Source organism: Nicotiana attenuata, chromosome 12 (genome assembly GCF_001879085.1).
Source record: "Nicotiana attenuata strain UT chromosome 12, NIATTr2, whole genome shotgun sequence".
Lineage (NCBI taxonomy): Eukaryota > Viridiplantae > Streptophyta > Magnoliopsida > Solanales > Solanaceae > Nicotiana > Nicotiana attenuata.
Genome location: NC_032000.1, coordinates 13945077 through 13954568, shown reverse-complemented (window position 1 = coordinate 13954568; position 9492 = coordinate 13945077).

Below are 9492 nucleotides of genomic sequence, written 5' to 3'. Positions count from 1 at the left end.
TCTGCAATGTCGAATTATACAAACCTGCACTTGTGCTATCGTTGGTGATTGCCAATTCCATATTGAAATCTCTTACGCTTATACATAAAGGATACGAACCTAAGTTTTTATTCTCCTTTTTGGTCTCCATGTACACACGAACCCCCATATCATTCCTAATCTCCATTGGAAGACAATTGTCGTTCACAATGTATTTGATTTCTATAATTTTTTCTGATGTATCAATCGATAGTTGTTCTGCAATTGTAGAAATCAGAATTCGGTAGCTTGCATTCTCATCTACCACAATGGCATCAACTTCAAAATCTCTAAATCTGCCATAGTTATCCCAATTCCCATTCAATTTTAGAATTATTGGGATTTTTGACATGATTTCGTGTAGTTGAGAGAAAAAAATGAAGAACAGATATAGGTTCGACAATTTGAGTACTGAGGACGATGAAGAACAATTTTGAATTCTACAATTTGTATTGCGTTGTTGAAGCTTCTGAAGCTCTGCGTTGTTTTTGAATTGTAGTGAAAGAGAGAATTACGCAGCAATCAGATCTCTTTCCGTTTCAAATTTCGAATTTAATGTGGAAAGAATCAAACGCAGATTTTGTGCCTTTTTTTTCGCGCGTTTTAAATGGCGGAATCTGCCTAATTATGGATTGGTATGAATTGTAGTTAAAGTGTGGACTGGGCAGGTAATTAACAAATTATGCACATTTTTTGTAATAAGGTTTCATATATGGTATACTTAGGAAAAAATCCCTTCAATAAATGCCAATCACCTCTAGACCTTGGCCCATCAGCTTAACAATTAAATCATATCACCTCTCCCACAATAATTTTCCATAACTTTAGCCTCACAATAATCTCAAAATAGTTTAGGAAATAATTTGAACATCGTAGTTTGCTTTAGGCGCGTAACTAAATCATCGTGACTATGGGTACGGTTCCCGTAACATAGTTATGATACCTTATTCCCAAATTCTGGTGTGCATTTCATGTGACCCGATCATAAAAACTTTGAATATAATAAAATAAACATGTCGCAAATCGTGGATGCATTTCATGTAGCGTGGTTTGCAGTGTGTTCCAGAACGGCAAGTGTACGACAATCGTAACTTGTTTAATAAATAATTCCATAAATTCTAAAAAGGGTTTAAAATAAATTAAAAGCGGTTATAAAGTTAAAAATGCACACTAGGTTTAAAACATGTAGTAAATCGGATAATTAGGCCAATATTAATAGTTAAGCGACTGTGCTCGAACCACGGAACCCGGGAACGCCTAACACCTTCTCCCGGGTTAACAGAATTCCTTACTTAGAATTTCTGGTTTCGCAGACTTTTAAATAAAGTCGATTTTCCTCGATTTGGGATTTTAAAAATAAACCGGTGTCTTGGGACACCAAATAAACTATTCCAAGTGGCGACTCTGAAAAATATTTAAAATAATCCCATTTCGGTTTATCTCACTTAAATTGGAAAAACTCCCTTATATCCCCCCTCGGGGTGGTAAAAAGGAGGTGTGACAGAAGTGATGGCTCCGATCTGATGACCTCGAGATAAATCGACCTAAGGCAGCTATTCGTCTGGTCAGCCGTTGCACGGCTTTCACATTGTTTACCACAGTGATTTCCTCGATGGCTTTGATTTTATCGGGGTTTATCTCGATACCTCTGTTTGATACCATGAAGCCCAAGAACTTGCCCGAGCCGACTCCAAAAGTGCATTTCTCGGGGTTGAGCTTCATGTTGTACTTTCTAAGGATGTCGAATGTCACCTGCAAATGGGTCAAATAGTCCTCTGCGCGCAGGGACTTAACTAGCATATCGTTAATATAAACTTCCATGGATTTGCCTATTTGATGTTCGAACATCTTATTAACTAGACGTTGTCATGTGGCTCCTGCATTTTTTAGCCCGAAGGGCAATACATTATAACAATACGTTCCATACTTCGTGATGAATGAAGTTTTTTTCCGGTCCTCCGGGTTCATTTGAATTTGATTGTACCTGGAGTAGTCGTCGAGAAAGGTAAGGATCTTGTGGTCAGCCGTAGCATCGATCAAACGATCGATGTTGGGCAAGGGGAAAGAATCTTTAGGACATGCTTTGTTCAAATCTTTGTAATCTAAACACATTCTAAATTTATTCCCCTTTTTGGGGACTACCACTATGTTAGCTAGCCATTCGGGATATTTTACTTCCCTGATGGATCCTATTTTGAGAAGTTTGGTTACCTCTTCTTTGACGAATGCATGCTTTACCTCGGACTGAGGTCTTCTCTTTTGCTTTACCGGTTTAAATCTGGGATCGACACTTAGTCGATGGGTAGTTATTTCCGATGGGATCCCTGTCATATCTAAATGGGACTAAGCGAAGCAATCAATATTATCGATGAGAAACTGAATGAGTTTTTTCCTGAGATTGGGGGTTTGGGGGTTAACCCCGTCCCCAGGTGCACCTTTCATTTTGGAAGATGCTCGACTAATATGACCTGCTCGAGTTCTTCGACCGTGGATTTCGTCGCATTTGATTCCTCGGGGGCAATGAAGGTTCGGGGATGAGGAAATCTTCTTCTTCATCCTCGGCCACGTGTTTATCGAGCATTTGTCCCTCGGGCTCAACCGAAGGCACGGACTGTAATTGCTATTTGGTCACCTGTTCGTCCTTCAACTTTTCCGATGTGGATGGCGCCGATACCGGTGCCAAGTCGTGCACTGCAAACATCTCCTTAGCTGTATGCTGCTCTCCATATACTATTTTCACGCCATCCTTCGTTGGGAACTTCATCATCTAATGAAGGGTCGATGGCACCGCCCTCATGCTATGGATCCACGGCCTTCCGAGCAAAGCATTATACCTCATGTCACCTTCGATGACATGAAACTTGGTGTCTTGTATGGTTCCGGCCACGTTGACTGGGAGGATGATTTCTCCCCCCGTTGTTTCACTTGCTATGTTAAAGTCATTCAAGACCCGAGATGCCGGTATGATTTGATCGAGCAGCCCGAGCTGCTCTACGACCCTTGACCTGATTATATTTGTCGAACTACCTGGATCCACGAGAACACGTTTAACTTGAACTTTATTTAAAAGGATAGAAATTACCAGTGCATCGTTGTGAGGTTGAGATAAAGCCTCGACGTCTTCCTCGCTGAATGTGAGAGTATCCTTGGGCAAGTAATCCCGAGTCCGTTTCTCCCTTGTGATGGATACTTTGGTACGTTTGAATATTGGTCCTTGTGGGACGTCGACTCCACCGATGATCATGTGAATGACATGTTGAGGTTCTTCAAGTTCGTTCTTTCTGCCTACATCCCTCTCCCTGAAGTGATTCTTAGCCCGATCACTTAGGAATTCTCGAAGGTGGCCCTCATTGAATAACCTGGCCACCTCCTCCCTTAGCTGCCTGCAATCCTCCGTTCTATGACCATGTGTGCCATGATACTTGCACATCAAATTCGGGTTCCTTTGGTAGGGATCAGTCTGTATTGGCCTGGGCCACTTGGTATCTTTGATTCTCCCAATAGCCGAGACAATCCCTGATGCATATATGCTGAAATTGTATTCTGATAATCGAGGGATATGGTTGATACCGTTATTTGTTAAATCTTGATCCCCGGTCTGTGTCCCTCGGGGGCTTGCTGCGAATCTGTTAGGATGAACTGAGCCCGAGGGGGCTCCCAACTGGTCGTCCTCGACCCTAATTTTTGACTGATAACGATTATGCACATCCGACCGTGTCACAGCTGGATATTCAATCAAGTTCTGCTTTAGCGGTCGAGTTGCAATTGAGCTTCTTTCATTCAAACCTTACATAAAGGCTTGAACTGCCCAGGCATTGGAGACTGGCGGTAATTCCATTCTTTCCATTTGAAACTGGGACACGAACTCCCTCAGCATCTCGTCGTCCCTTTGTTTTATTTTGAGGACATCTGATTTTCTTGTGGCCACCTTTATGACCCCGGCGTGTGCTTTCACGATGGCATCCGCCAACATAGCAAATGAGTCAATGGAGTTAGGAGCTAAGTTGTGATACCAGATCATAGCTCCCTTTGATAGTGTTTCCCCAAACTTTTTCAACAATACTGACTCGATTTCATCATCATTCAAGTCATTTCCTTTGATTCCACAAGTGTATGAAGTGATATGTTCATTGGGGTCAGTTGTTCCATTATATTTCGGTATATCGGGCATGCGAAACTTCTTGGGAATGGGCATTGGGGCCGCACTTGGGGGGAAAGGTTTTTGTATGAACTTATTTGAGTCCAGTCCTTTCAAAATTGGAGGTGCTCCTGGTATCTGGTCGACTCTTGAATTGTATGTCTCCACCTTTTTGTCATTTTCTTCATTTTCTTTTCTCCGGACTCGATTCTTTTGGTCAGCTCTTCGAGCATTCTCATAATAGCAGGATCAGTCCCCGAACCATTTTCATCGGGCCTTTCAGGCGCAGGTTCTGTATGTCGGGCGTCCACTGGTTCGGCGGTGTTTGGAGTTTTGTTTTGACTCTGAAGTTGAGCAATGGCGACTTGCTGAGCTTGCAGCATCTCGAATATCACTTGGAGGTTGACTCCTCCTTCTTCCATTCCTCGCGTTTCCTGGCCTCCGGCTCGGGCTTCCCTGTGTGCATTCCTCACGGGGTATGTGCCTGCATCCGTGATTAGAGCGTTATGTGAACTGATATCAACAGGCTCCAAATTTGGCACTCCCTCAGGGTTTATGGGTGGTACACCGACCCCTATACCGCTGTTTTCTCCGAGTCCCTCACTGTCATGAGTTGGTGCGTTTTGTGTGCTAGACATATTTTGGCCTAAAATCAAAAAATCTTTGACAAGAAAAAGTGTGAAAAACAACGTGTTATCAGAAAACTAGCACTAAAATAATCACTATTATCTTTAGCCCCACGGTGGGCGCCAAACTGTTTACCTCGAAAAATGTGAGTAACAATTAAAGATAATTTGTGGTTTTAAAGATATGTGATATATTCTGATACTAGTTATTACACAAGTAATATTAAGCTTAAGTAAGAAGAAATGATGAACCAAATCAGCGTTGTTAGAGCAATAGGGGCCTCAAGCTTGGTTATCCCGGGGACCTCGAGGTCGGCTAAGAACAATAAAGTATGAACAATAAAGTAAAGACAATAAAGCTGAAGAACAATTGTTGAGCATGTTAAACAAGGAAAGCAGAATAGAATGTTCTATTGCAGTGAATAATATGAGATGATCCTTACAAAATGATTGAGGTCCCCTTTATATAGGAGGAGAAAACCCCAATATAGTACATTCCTAATTGCGGTATAAAATTCTATTGGTGCAGGTGTATAACAACCTAGTACGGACCTATACCATTCGTATAAATCTTATCCTCTAATTTATGCCATGGTCCACGTGTCCTTGAGAAATTCCCGCTCTTTCTTGATTGACTTCGAGATTGTGCTGCCCTCGATGTAGGTCGGGCCAAGCCTTCGATCAGCTTCCTCGAGGTATGTGTCCCTCAGCCGGGTCCGACCTCCATTTCGAGTTGCCCGGACTCGGACTCATAGCCCAATTTAAGACCTCGAAATCGGGCTCCCTGATTTTGATCATATACAAAAATTTAAATTGCTTAAGTTGAAACAAAACAACTTTCAGAAGATTTACATTTAGAAAGAGTTGGGAATCATTAAATTCACTCGATAGCGTGATAATAAAATCTTAGCCTCCACATGTATTTCCCTTAAGAATAACTGTTTATTGCTAATACAATTATATTTTGCTCACTAAGAAATAATCTATACTAACACTCCGCGAGGTTATGTAAATCAATTGATATATGACTCGTGACGATTAAACTGAAATAATCTTCTTGCCTGAATTGTGCTAAAAGATAGCAAAAATCTCTTGCGATTACTTTTTACTAAAAATCAATAATCTTTCCACTACAACTCTTCTGTGAAAATTACAATGGAAGTAAGCAAGATTACAAACTTGCAATGATAGCTTAATAAGAATTACCCTCACTCTATTATTTTACCCAATAGTTATCGTATATTAATTTTGCTTCGTGAGAATTACAAAATTGACATACAACTAACTTTGAGAATAAATAGATAGAAGTGTTAATAATTTATTAAATATAATATTCCAGCACAATATAGAAATATAAGTAGAAAGTTTCAGGTCAAGCATGTAGTAAAATTGAGATTAATAGTATAACGATATCGAGCTTCATCAACTATCCCAACAAAAGAGATTACTTCATTATGGAGTATTTAAATATCACAATGAAAGAAATTCTTAAAATACTATCAATACTCTTAGAAAATCCAAAAACTACAAGAGGAAAGTGAAATAAAGAAAGAAAGAAGCAAAGACCAAAGCTAGAGAAAAAGTTGCTAATTGGTACGTTTGATATCTCTCCTTCAACACAAATATGACATACTATTTATAGAAATCAAATCCTATAAGGTGCCATGTTGCCTCGTGCTTCGTTTGCCATGTTGCCTCATGCTTCTTTTGCCATGATGCCTCATGGTCTCTTCTTATTTCCTTTATTTGCTTTATCGTGATATTTTATTTCCTGCAAAATACTATTAGGAAATACTGAGAATTGACATATATATATATATATATATATATATATATATATATTTATTTATTTATTTATTTATTTTATAGTCATCAAACTCCCCCGTGCTTGAGTCCATGCTTGTCCTCGAGATAATAATTTTATTAATAATTGTTGTTTCTTGTAGAGTAGAAAAGTAAAAATAAAAATAAATAAAAACTCACATAAAATTCAAAACCTATAAGTTTTTCAAGTCGCCAAATCGATACCGTGTTTCTGCTTCTGCTTTTGTTTGCCAAAAAATTTCAACTCCTCTTTTGATGAACCTTTTGAGATTGATAACATTATGATCACAATTTCGAGTTTCTCAAGTTTTTGTCCATAAGCTTGCCCTTCATGTCAGTCTCCACTAATGTAGAATCAACACTAATTTCTAAAATTATTTTAGGATTTTTTCAGGCTTGTAATGACAGGCTTAATGCTGGTAAGGTAAAGGGATATATTTGTAGTGACTTTGTTCCATCCAGCTTTATTATGAGAGCTTGATTATTTTACCAAAGTAACTATGTACAACTCAACACATAGAAAATAACTTTAGAGATTGGGCTAAAGGTCCCGGTCTCCAATTCCATAATTAATATCACTTAAGTCATCATTTCTCTCAATAGATTTCTTAAATTCAAGCTTCTTGAACCAAGAATTTATTCTACAGATATATACACCTTGTTTTCCTCTTCTTTTTTTTTTTTAAGAGTGAAATAGAATATTTACTCCACAAGTATTCCTTCATTGCTTGCTTTAATAATTATTTTTGCTCAACTATAGCCGGAATGAGTAGTATCGATCTTTTTGTATGATAAACCAATATGGTGTATCAATAAAGCTATGGAATCAATTGAATCTATAGTTTTTATTCTAGGGTAAAAATAAAGAGTATGAATTTTATTCTAGGGTAAATATACAGAGTATGAGCGAAAATTAATGAAGCGAATAAAAATCAATGTGGATTATGAAGTGATTATCCATTGATAATAGACTTGAGAGTCTTTTTTGTAACTAATGTGAAGTCATTACAAGCGAATAATTGGCCTCAAGTAGAAAATAGAAATAATTTAGAAACTTTTTTTTTAATTGTCCAAGGGAGCAGTTTTGACGGGCAAGAGTCAAACATTTTCTCATGGCCAAATACATATAGAGACCATTAAACTTGGCCCAATTTTTCATTTTGGCACTTTAACTCAGCCTTGTTCCATTTTGACCCTCCAACCCATTTCATTTGTTCCACTTTGAGATAAAAAATTTTCTCCCAGGTAAAAATGCAGCGCGTGCAAATACCCAGCTGCTACCCCACCCCCAACCCCCCCCCCCCCCTAATTTTTTTTACTTTTTTTTGTAATTTTAAATTATTATTATTTTCATTTTTTCTGCCCACATCCCGGGGAAAAAATATTTTTTATATATATTTTCAGTAATAACAACGGGTTCAACTGAACCCATAACTTTCGACGCGGAGTAAAATTTTATAAAAATTATAAAAAAATAGATATAAACCCATAACATTTAAAAATATAATGGGTTCTTTTTTTTCACTTTGACACAAAAACTTTGACAAATACCCAGCTGCTACCCCCACACCCACCCTATTGCCCCCCCCCCCCCCAAACCCCGCAAAAAAAAATTGTAATTTCAAATTATTATTATTTTCGTTTTTTCTGCCCCCCTCCCGTGGAAAAAATATTTTTATGTATGTATATATATATATATATATATATATTCAGTAATAGCTAGGGGTTCAACTGAACCCATAACTTTCGACGCGGAGTAAAAATTGTATGTAAAAATTCATTAAAATTAAAAAAAGAATAGATATGAACCCATAACTTTAAAAATATAATGAGTTCAATGTTAAAAACATTAAAATTGAATCCATAGGATTTAAATTCCGGATCCACCTCTACATTGGGAGTATGAAATTTGGCTTAAAAAATAGCTCTCACGCGCCTACAAGGGTAAGGAAAATCACACATGAAATCTAGCAGCTTTTGTGTCAAAGTGGAACAAAAGAAATAGAGTTAGAGGGCAAAATGAAACAAGGCTGAGTTAAAGTGCCAAAATAAAAAATTGGATCAAGTTTAATGGGTTGTCTATGTATTCGGCCTTTTCTCATTATAAAGTATTAGCCTTTGATGTAATATTAAGTTTCAGTAAGTCTCTTTTGGAGGATGTCAGAATGCCCCCGATCTCTTCTTTTTTGTTAACCAAGAAATTCGGTGGTTTCGCATGGGGAAAGGTTAAGTGAGTTTAGATAAAAAGTTAACTGAAAAAAAAAGTAACTTGGACAAAAAGAAGTGACTCGATTATATCTTCTTTTTTTTTTTTTGTTTATAAAGAGTTCGAGTGAGGACTAAATTCAGTCAAAGTAAAAGGGATTAGATCTAACACAATTTCAAATAAAAGAACATTGATCAAACAGACGGCCTCCACCCTACTCTACCTCAATATTAGGATCTAATCTATGCTTAAATATTAAAGCTTTGATCTATGTCAAGGTTTAGGGTGTGTTTGGTATAACGGAAAATGTTTTCCAAGAAAATGTTCTCTTGAGAAACAAGTAGTAATCTTATTCATTTTTCGGTGTTTGGTACGCAAATTAAGGAAAATAACTTCTCAAGAGTATTCATAAATAATTTAGATACAATAAACATGAAGCCATAAACTTTCGAACCAACAACCTTTGGAACCGACAAATTTCATAAACTTCCGAACCGCTAAACTTTTGAAACCGTTAACTTTCGAACCCGTAAACTTTATAATTTCTAAACCCGTAAACTTCCAAACACATGAACTTCCGAACTCATAACTTTGAAACTTGTAAATTTCGAACCTGTACACCGAAAGATGAAAAAACTAAAACTGAAAATATATAAAATAATTTTTTTTCCCGGTGGAGG